Genomic DNA, 11,608 nt, shown 5'->3' on the forward strand with positions numbered 1-11,608 from the left:
AGTTTATTTTGCAATACTACTAGCTGATCCATTTTGAGAGGCAGCCGGATGGCCAAGTGGTCAAGATGGCAGCCTACCGCTCTGGGGGACCCAGGATCGAGTCCAGACGGGTCAAGGAATCCCAGGAATTTTTCGGGGTGGTCCGTCTGGATATGTTGGCCCCGTCCCTCACCACCCGGTTGCCCCATTGTGGGCCTGGCTGAACCCATAATGGGCTTGCTATAAGAGGCCCTCTTAGTGCCCACAGGGCAGAAAGAGTATAAAAAAAAAGATCCATTTTGAGAACATAGTTTTTATTTGGGGTTTGATCACTTATTTCGATGTTATTTATTGATTATCTCAGCTTAACTGTTTTAGAAACTTTCTACTTCATTTGGTTCAGAAGATATATCAATTATAAAACTTTGATGGTGTAACTCAGAACTTTTGGTACAATAATAAGTATTAAGTTTGATGGTTTTTAGTCTTTTCGCGTTAATACTGACAATTTTTCTGCACTCAATTTGAACTTCTATACTGTGCTCTTAAAATGCTTGCTGTTTTATAAGCTATATTTTGCCAGTAAGGAATAGTGATGCATAAATAGGTATTTTATAATAGATCAACTAAAATACTTATTGATTTACCAATTAATTAATCAGCAATTCAAAATCATCCAATTACTTACATAAATAAGAATTATATATACAGTAGATCCCCCTATAAAACCGTTTCCTATAGTTATGATTCCTATAAAAATTGTGGCATTATCCGTAAACAACGGTAAAAATAACTCCTATAATACGTAAAACGTCATCGGGCAGCCGAACTACTTACCCGCCGTCCGTAGCGCCACGCTACGGNCTTTTGACACTGCCTCTGCATCTTTTCTCCTCCTCTTGTGTCTTTCGGAGTCTCCATCTATTTCCTGTAATTACAAATTTGGTTACCCGAGCCTTGATTTGATCCCACGTCTTTGGTGGTAACAGTTTGCTTTTAAAATTAAATACTACCAAAAGAGTATGAAATACTTAATATAATTTTATTTTTGATATATGGAATTTAATGTGTGACCGCAGGGTCGGCACCTCTTTGGCGCCCTGTCAGGATGACACCACTGTGTCTTGTAGTAGACACAGAAAAATTTTGTTATTGGCCGTTTATTTACGCGAACGGTCGCGTTGTGGACTTTTAGTTCCGGGATGGAGGCGTACCGAGAGAACCAGAGGAATCACACTATGCATTCTCTATACATAATGCCCGTTTATTGTTCATACCATACATTCTGTTCTGCTAACCAGAAAATACCAAAAAAATTAACTTTCTCGTCTTATAAGACCAATTTTATTTTTATTTTATCAATATAATTATTCGTGCGAGTAACCGATAATTCATCGAATATTAATTTTATTTGTCAAAAGCGGCCGTCGGNAGTTTTGGTATTTTAGCTGGAGTCGGAGTCGTCAAAAAATCCGCCGACTCTGACTCCTTTTTACTTTCCAACTTCTTATGTATATAAAATGGAAAAGTATTGGAATCGTGTCAAATTTGACCTCCAGGTTTTTTTTGCAAATCTACATGTTTGGAGACCTCTCGAACCCCTCAAAAAGTCAATAAAAATTTAGAGGAAAAATTCGCTTGTGTGACCGCAGGGTCGGCACCTCTTTGGCGCCCTGTCAGGATGACACCACTGTGTCTTGTAGTAGACACAGAAAAATTTTGTTATTGGCCGTTTATTTACGCGAACGGTCGCGTTGTGGACTTTTAGTTCCGGGATGGAGGCGTACCGAGAGAACCAGAGGAATCACACTATGCATTCTCTATACATAATGCCCGTTTATTGTTCATACTATATACAATCGCAATAGCTATATACAATCGGTTAATTAGCATATCAACTTTCACCGGTTACCCGTATTTCTGAGAGAGAGAGCTCACATATATTTCGCGCGAGGATAAATACCTTAGTTTGAATCGTTGATTAGTCTTGGGTTGAATCGTTGATGGGTCTTCACAAAGTTCCTTCAAACGTTGAACCGGGTTTCAAGTATCACAAAGTTCCTTCGAACGTTGTCGGCATAGTCCTTTCGAACAGCGGCGATTAGACGAGTTCCTTATAGCGACTTATCCGTTTTTGTAAAAATGAACAGTGCGCACTAATTTCCAGAGACTGACTCTTACGTATCGACCCCTCCTTTTTATAAAGGGGGTCTCGTTGGGTTTTTTCCACTGCCTTATTAGGACTGTTCTTTTTTCTTTGACCAATAGTCTTTTTCGAGATTTCGGGCGACACATTCGATGTATCATGCTTGACAAGGAACTAAGTTCGTGGGAAAAGAATTTTATGCTCGTTTTTTTTTTGGCAGTTTGAAGTTAAAATTTTTTCCATTTCCTCCCTTAACAAAAATTTTATTTAACGAATTTATTCACTAAACTCGACTCTCACACTTGCATGTATGTGTTGGCTTCTAAACAAATTAGACTCCAACACACATACACGCACGCAAATTTTTCCTCTGAATTTTTATTGACTTTTTGAGGGGTTCGAGAGGTCTCCAAACATGTAGATTTGCAAAAAAAAACCTGGAGGTCAAATTTGACACTATTCCAATACTTTTCCATTTTATATACATAAGAAGTTGGAAAGTAAAAAGGAGTCAGAGTCGGCGGATTTTTTGACGACTCCGACTCCAGCTAAAATACCAAAACTCCATGACTCCGACTCCACAGCCCTGCTTGTCACTTTTCAGTGTATTCAGTTGTCTCTGTTCCATTGTAACACAAGAGTGAACTGTGGTAGTACACCATTATTGTTTTTGCAAATTTGTATATATCTTTATTTTATATTTTTTGGGTCGTGAAAAAAAAATCACAATCATAAATGGGGTCATGAATTAAAAAAGTTTAAGAAGCCCTGTTATAGAAATATCAGGTCAGTCCATAAGTTCGTGCACATTTTTATCTACAAAAAAAGCAACAAAAAATTTTAATTAAATCTTATTTCAATCTATAATGTATTCACCATTATTTTGTACAATTTCTTGCCATCTTGATGGTAGCTTTTTAATCCCGTCTTTGTAAAATGATTTCGGTNTGAATATTTACATTTTAATTTATGCTTTATAAAATAATAAATTTAATATAAATTTAGTCTATGTACATATGAAAATGATTATTTTATGGTTCTAAGTATTATATGGTTCATTTACTATAAGACATTTATAATCATCAAATCTCATTTTAAAATACAAATCTAAACTGCCAGATTATTTCAGACTATATTGATATTTGATTAACTAATTAAGACAAAAATTTGGGTCTAGTTTAATTTTTATTCTAGATCAAGATAATTCTAATTACAGTGGGTGATCAGTTAATGAACATAATCCATTCCAACACTTTGTTCATTATTCAAATTGTTCTTTAACCAATTATCGATTTACCGTAGGATTTTATGATAATTTATTTTCATTACTCCATTAGCAGCTTGAAACTTCTTGATATATCTTTCATAGCTAAGATTGTGCCTACTGTAGACCTGTTTGAGCCATACTGCCTAGCAACATCAGACATCTTGTGCCCACTTTCTACCTTGGCTATTATCTCTTACTTGGTTTCTATGGTGAGCACAGTTCTTGACACTCCTTTTTAGGCTCCATAATATTATCAGTTTCTTTTTTAAATAAAAAGTTCTGAAAAGCACTTACAAAAATTCAGAGAACAGAAATCAGCTAACAAAAATTATTTAAATGCAAAGCCCTGATGAAATTTGAAATTTGGTATTAAAACATTAATGAATAGCCGATGGGACAGTTAAACTTTCACCTTTCATAAATAAACTCCAATGCAAAACTTAACAAGTGCCCATTTGACAGTCTCGCAAAGACTAGAAAAAATTATTTATCAGAAAGGTAAACAAAAAGCTGGAATTACAAAGGAGAGTTTCAAAATTCAGAGGGATACTATCCAATTGGTATCGGGTTGAGCGTCGATGTTGACATCTCTCGCACTCCAAAAGGTTTTGAATTGTTTCCTGAAGACAAGGGAAAATCAATCAGTATTCATTATTTTCTGTTGCTTCTTTTTATGTTTGTTCAGTAAAGTCTTTGTTATCCAAACATGTGTTCATTGTCCAAACATGTGTTTGTTGTCTGATCATAAAAAATCTTTTGCGAAATTGTTTGTTATCCGATTTGTTTGCTATCCAAACTGTTCGTTAACTGATCACCCACTGTATTAATATTTATACAAAATGATATTGTCACCATCTATTTTTAGACTAAATTTTGATTGTAATTAATTAAAATTAGTATTAATATATCCTAAAATTATTCAGAAATTTAGACTTTTATTTGTAATTATATTTTTAAAATTTTTTTTTCTGTTTTTAAAAAATTCATTTCAAATTTTTAGATTGGGTCATGGAGATCCTAGTCAAGAATATACCAGTCCTACATGTGTTACATATTTTGAGACATTAAAAGTGAAAGTCAGTTCCGTTGCTTGTGGTGCTTTGCACACAATAGTATTAACAGATTGTGGGGTAAGAATAATAATTGTAATTAGGAATTTTTTATAATAATTAGTATTTTTTAAATGATTTTTTAATTTAATTATTATAAAAGGTTTTTGCATGGGGGTCATCACGATTTGGTCAGTTGGGAATAGGAAACGTGCAACGTTCATGCCATCCAGTATTTGTTGAAACTTTAGCTAGAGAAGANAAATTATTTATTCTGAAATGGTTTATAGCATCAATTTGGGATTAGTTTCTCTTGCATGTAAATCAAATGTACACTAGCATTATATTTTTATAAAGGGTATTTACTTGGGGATGGGGAGTTCATGGTCAATTGGGACATGGAAAACCAGAAGATTTACATTATCCACAAGTTGTCCAATGTCTGTTAGATAAGCCTGTCTTGATTATATGTGGTGGTCAAGGTCATAGTGTTGTTTTAACCCACAAGGTATTAATTTTCTACATTTATTATTAATAAAAATATAAATAAATAATTATGTATTATTGTTTTTAGGGAGAAGTTTACACATTTGGATCAGGTTTATTTGGTCAGTTAGGTACAGGTGTTCTCACTAAACAGTCTCTACCAAAGAAGGTTGATTTAGTTGAATCAATTAAATTAATTTCATCAAATTATTTCCATACAGTAAGTAAAAATATTTTTCTATAATTAATTTTATTAAATTTTAATATTTTAAGTATTTTGTCATATTTAGATTGCAGTTTCAAATACAAATAAAGTGTATATTTGGGGATGTAATCCACAAGCTTTACGTTTACAAGCACAGTGTTCGCGGCGAGCAAGACTTCAGACTTCATCTGAAAGCTCTAATCAAGCTCATTTAAATCGACAACAAAACAATTCTAGTCATGCCAGTCAAAGTTCATCACTTAATCAAAATCATATTTTACCTTCTATTGTTAATACCTCACATATAAGTTGTAACATTATCCAGGTATAAAATAATTGTTGATTTTAATTAATCAATAAGATATTATAATGTCATATGTATAAAAAATTTTTATTAATGAAAATGTCAGGTGTCTTGTGGTAGTCATCATTCAGCAATATTAACAAGTGATGGGGAAGTGTTTGTCTGGGGAAGAAATACTGATGGACAATTAGGAAATGGGACAAGAAAAGAACAGGTAAATAATCATTATTTTTACTTTAATTGTAACTAGAGCCTGGATGTTATTGGTATTGCAATTTTTGTTTTCTAATAGATAGATTGTGTAGATCAGCAGTTTCCACCCTTTTTTCTCTTATAATATATCCACCATTATTAAATTTTCTTTGCGTACCCCTGAACCACCAAGCACATACCCCAGTTGGGAATCACTAGTGTAGATCAAGTATTTACTCCAAATGGCCATCTTTGATTCAAAAGACAAAATTTTAAAGTACAGTTTATTGCAATTTTTAAGCAATTATTTCATTTTTAGTTATTTTTTAATTTCATTACTTTGTACTTTTAATTACAAGTTTCAAGTGCATCTGCTCCAATAGATGCCATTGGGCATTGTCATTGCTTATATGCTCTTCTTGTACTTCCTTAACATGTTAACTGAATTCATTTAAATCTATTAAATAAGCATAAAAATGAAACTCATAATTTAAGTAACTATCATATCATGTCTCATCACAACTCATGTGGATGTGTGTCAAGTGCAGAGCCTGAGGGCTGTGCTACTTAATATATAAGCTCAGAAACCACAGCCCTGGTCTCTTTGGCCCTGTTCTCTTGTATATGTGATTCTGTGTAGAGAATAAACTTGTAATGTGTTAATGGCTTATATCTATTTCCTTCCTCAAACATCAATCAGTAAGATTAGCACGAATCTTACAATAACATAAGTCAATTATTAGGTACCTTTCTTGTTCTGATGCTGTTAAAAAATGCAAAGTCACATGCAATATCTGGATGTTTTGACTGAAGTGACAAAGTTAATAAAGTATTCTCCAAAACAAGAAACCTAATTCAAGAAAGTAAAAATTGAATTACATCTGGATTATGATTTTGAAACATCTGGCTTGAGAGCATTGAATCCAACACATTGGAGTGATAAGAATTCTTGAGAATTACAATGTCCTAAAACAGGTATAGACAATAGCATTAAAAGAGGTGCAAGACACAGTCAGAGCACGAATTGTTGAATTTTCTTTTCAGATGGAAAATTTTACTTTTCTCTTTGAACTCAAACTGAGTGTTTTCATCTTTAGTCACTGTGACAATTTAACTGCCACTCTTCAGTCATCAAAAATAACAGCAGTGGAAAGGAAAGGCTTGATACTTACACTTTGAAAAAAATTCATTCTGAAGCAGTTTGAATATTTTGGAAAGAATTGGAAGTTGTTTAAGAGATGTAACATAAATAAAGCAAGTTTTCCTAGAAAAAGGAACCTGGATGAAGGGGATGGTAATGAACCCAAATTTAATGTGTGTGAGGCCTGAGGTCTGCTATAGGAGGATCTGTTTTGAAGCTTTAGATCTTATCATCTCTGCAATAGAATCAAAATTCAATTAGCCAAGGTTAAGATAAATCTCTTTTTCCAAAATCTGTGAAAGGAGTGGATTATAGGGCAGAATTTCAAGAAGTAATTACTTTTGAGGACATCTAGAATAATGTTACAAGTGTTTGAGCAGCTTCACTTGCAATGAATTTTTTAAAATATTTGACTGGATCATTGCAAGAAATGCATCAATGATGAAGAGAAATATGTTGAATAAAAATAAAATTTTATTCAAATACCTTGAGTCTGTGCTTTTTTAATTGTGAAAATTTAGTTTATGCATGACTGCATGGCATATATATAATATATATAATACATAGTTACAATAATGAATAAATATNGTTCCGCTTCACCAATGTTAAAATCTGGTCACCTTAAATATGGGGTGCTGTCACAAGAGGGTGCACAGAATGCATCACTAATAGAATTATTTTTATTTCATATAATGTTTTGATTGGCACTAGTTTAGGTTAATTTTAAGTTAAAATTTATGTTTTTATCAAAACTAGCATCAATCAAAACATTATAGAAAACAAAAACAATTGTATTTGTGTTGCCTGCTGTGCATTAGCTTGTGACAGCAATCCATATTAGATGCCTTGAACCACCGCTGATTTATAGATTATAATTTATATAATGTTTATAAGATTTTAACATAAATTAAAAATTATAAATTAATTTAACTATCTTATTATTTCAGAAAGCTTTCTTCACTGTATCACAAGTCCAAAAATATTACAGTTTTTAGCCTGTAAACCTAAATTGCTTTATAAACATATCCAGTATCTAGCCCAAATTTTACCTGATCTTAAAGTGGCTTTTCTAAGTCAAATAGCTGAACTTTATGATCCATCCAGACCAGTTTCAAGATTAATTATGAGAAGTGTACATTTATCACGGAGTAGGTTAGTATATATAATTTACATTTATAATAATAATAACAACAACAATGTCTCTCTCACTAGTTACCCTTGTCAGAGTGACAGAGCTTAGTAGTTCCAATGAACCATAGAGCAAAACTGGTGCGAGTATAAGCTTCCAGTAGGCCACCCCTCTAGTAAGGTCTTTTGGGAGAAATGAAGCAAAGAGAGATCTTTAAGTTGTATCTGGCCCAAATTAGGCAACTACTAAACAGGGACAGCTGATTTATAAACAATTGGCTTAAGGTATATAAGCATATCCACTTCTGTAGCAAACACAAAAATGGTTATTTCATGTTTATGGCATAATATTGGCTTAGATTTCACTCAGGTTGGCAAGGTCCATATTCATGAGTTAATCAGATGCTCATATTGAAAATATTTGTCATAGTCTACCTTGGGCACTAGTGGCAAAAATATCACTGGTCTAAGTATGGGTACTGCATCAAAAATATATTCACAACCTCACTCACACACAATAGACAACACATACCAATTCAGCAAATGTACTTCAGCAGCAATTCAGCCATCAATCACCAAAGCCATAAAACCATGCCAGCAGATGAAGTGGACTAAAAAATGAATTTATCATCTGAATCTACTATATTGTTACAAAACAAGAAACAGACACAACAGCATATAGATAGACACTACATGACAAATTTACATAAAAATATTCATATCTCCACATAGTTCCATTTTGTAACTATGTGGAGATGTGAATATTTTGTGAATAGTTTGTTAATTAGAAAAAATAATTGTATACAACAACCTTATTTTACAAACAGTACTTGAACATATTAAACAACAAGTTACGTAACAAATACATCAACACAAACTGTAAATCATATAGAAAATCAGATATCACTGACAGTTATTCAAAAACATACACAGCATAACATATACTAATGAAACACTAACACAATACAATCACAAAATTAATTAACACAAAGTTTATTTCAACAAACATTCACTAAATGAGTTGCTTAGTTTCAAAACCCACTAAATCCCTATTTTCCGAATTTTGAATAATGATGATGCCATCGTTTAGTAAACATAGTAAACTACTTATTCTAGTTGTCAGCAAGCTTCAAACACATTTAAATCACAACTAGTTTCCATTTTAATTTTAGAAGGCAGTTTCAAAACCCACTAAATCCATTTTTAATAAGAAACAAAAACAACAAAATATCCAGTTACATGACTACTGTTGCAAAAAAAGCCAAATTCTCTGTACATGTACAACCTGATTTCACACACTGCTTCAAAATCAGTTAATAAACTCTTTAAGTTCTAAAAAGTTCTCCTTTTTCTGTTCCTGGTGACAATTTTTTTTTTTATCCTTCAGTCTACAAGAGGAATTTGTATAACAAAACTAATCAAATACCTTTTCTTTCGGTCGAGTTTGTCTTGAATCGATTAAGCCAATTTTGGCAAATTTCATGTTTAAACAGTTAAACAATATATTGTGTTTAGGAATGCAGGATTTTCCCATTCTGTTGGCCTTGTAAACAGATACAAATATCACTTCAGGGCACTCTTATCTTGACCACTTAGGTGAGATGACAACAACATCGAGTTGGATTTATATTAAAATTTAGGCAGTTTGACAGAAGACTTTCAAGGGTGGCCACAAAGCTGTTTTGCTGTATCGTCAATTATTTTAAATTTTGAGACAAAGCAAATCTGTTAGATTTACATACCTAATCATTAAACTTAGCTGTAGGAATGATGATTCCATTGACAGCCCAAATAACTACTAGAAGTAGTGTTAAAAAAATAGTCATTTCAAAGTAAATATAATTTAGAATTAATTGCTTAATGGCTAATATTTTTGTTATATCTATATCTGCACGGCTAAAGAAATCTTATAGCTACTACATTTTACTAGATGATTTTTTATAAGATAATTTCTATTAATCAGTTTTATTATAAGATTATAATAAATTCTTGTATAACTATATTAATCTCTTCTTAAAATGAATAAAGTTATATCTTTATTTTTTGTAATTTTTCAGATACTGGACTTCAGACTCTATAAGTTCTTTGACTAGTGATATAACAGAATGGAATCAGGCTGTATGGTGAAATTATATTTTTCATGATTTAAAAAAAAAATGTATTTGATGGCATGTAAGATGCTGTGGCATAGAAGACATAAACTTATCATTATCAAAATTAGAATAAGAAAAAACTTTTAAGAAATTTATTGTTAATATAATGAATCCACATCTCTGTTTCATTAACCAACTATACAAACTTTCTTCCAAATTTGGCCATTTGGGTGTAAATTTACAACTTTTTTTTAACAGTTTTTTATGATGAAAATTCCTGTTTTATTCATTAACAAATCATTTTCTCAGTAATTTGAGGTGGTCCGAAATTTCATTCTTCAGCTCTGTACAGAGTTCTTTGGCATATTGCACTATTTTTATTACTTAAATCCAATAATATAATTTTGCCTTTTTGATCCATTAATTATATTTTATCGTTTGCCAACAGTTTTGCTTCTATGTTATATTGTCACTTTTGGCATCTAAGATGCTGGATGATTTTTAAAGTATTCATTGATACAAGGAAAAAATGCATCTTGTAAGCCAACAAATACACTATCACGTAGATCTAATTTTAGTTTTTTAGCTAAATAACATTTTTTTCAATGATATATTATTGTATTAAAGGAGGAAGATATTAGTGAAGAAGATATATTGAAATTCTTTATATTTATTCTATTAATGCTAATCCACAAAAGAGGAAAAAATCAATTTGATATTTGTTTATTAACTGATGAAATTACTGATTTGTGCCAAAGTCAGCATTTTGATTTGCCAAATTTTAAAGACAATCAAATTCAGTCAACTTTACTTCCTTTTGTCCCATTAGCTTGTGGATTTGCACATGTTGCTTTTGCAAGAAATGGAAATGTTTATACATGGGGGAAATCTCTTCATGGAAGGTAGGTTAAATTTTGTTTTAATAATTTTGAAATAACAAATCAAACATTTTTAAACATTGTTCAATGTGAAAAATGTTATCTGATATTTAGTACAAAAATATATTAAAAATACACAAGCCTATCATACTTCTTATACACTATAATTCATGAAATTTATAACGTTTCTGTAGTTGGGAAAGAAATTAATTGATTTGATTCATTTTTAGTATATGAAATTTAAGTTTAATATCAATTAATAACTTGGACTAGAGTTTTAAATAAGGTGTGATCTGATCCCGTGTATATTGATGTATTGTATACACTCAAAACAAAAAATATTGTTTTGCGTGTAAAATGAAATGTATTAATTAATCAGACAGAATATAAAACTAAACTATACTCTTAAGAACGCATCTAGAACTAGAGAAGAGTCGCGTGAAATTATCTAAAACTGAAGAAGACTGGTAATACAGCTAGAAAATACTCTCAAGAGAGCATCTAAAACTGAAGAAGACTGAAAATAGAGCTAGAAAATACTCTCAAGAGAGCATCTAAAACTGAAGAAGACTGAAAATAGAGCTAGAAAATACTCTCAAGAGAGCATCTAAAACTGATGAAGACTGAAAATAGAGCTAGAAAATACTCTCAAGAGAGCATCTAAAACTGATGAAGACTGAAAATAAAGCTAGAAAATACTCTCAAGAGCGCATCTAAAACAGAAGAAGACTGGTAATAGA

General features: G+C 31.8%; 1 long non-coding RNA gene across 1 annotated transcript; it reads left to right on the forward strand.

Moving 5' to 3' along the window:
* The first annotated feature begins 4,374 nt into the window (after nt 1-4,374).
* On the forward strand, nt 4,375-4,697 carry LOC111640216. The gene is made up of 2 exons (XR_002759239.1): nt 4,375-4,522; nt 4,605-4,697. It is a non-coding gene; the product is annotated as an uncharacterized LOC111640216 (long non-coding RNA).
* The last annotated feature ends 6,911 nt before the right edge of the window (nt 4,698-11,608 follow it).

Source organism: Centruroides sculpturatus, unplaced genomic scaffold (genome assembly GCF_000671375.1).
Source record: "Centruroides sculpturatus isolate CEXI.00-Female unplaced genomic scaffold, Cexi_2.0 scaffold1452, whole genome shotgun sequence".
Lineage (NCBI taxonomy): Eukaryota > Metazoa > Arthropoda > Arachnida > Scorpiones > Buthidae > Centruroides > Centruroides sculpturatus.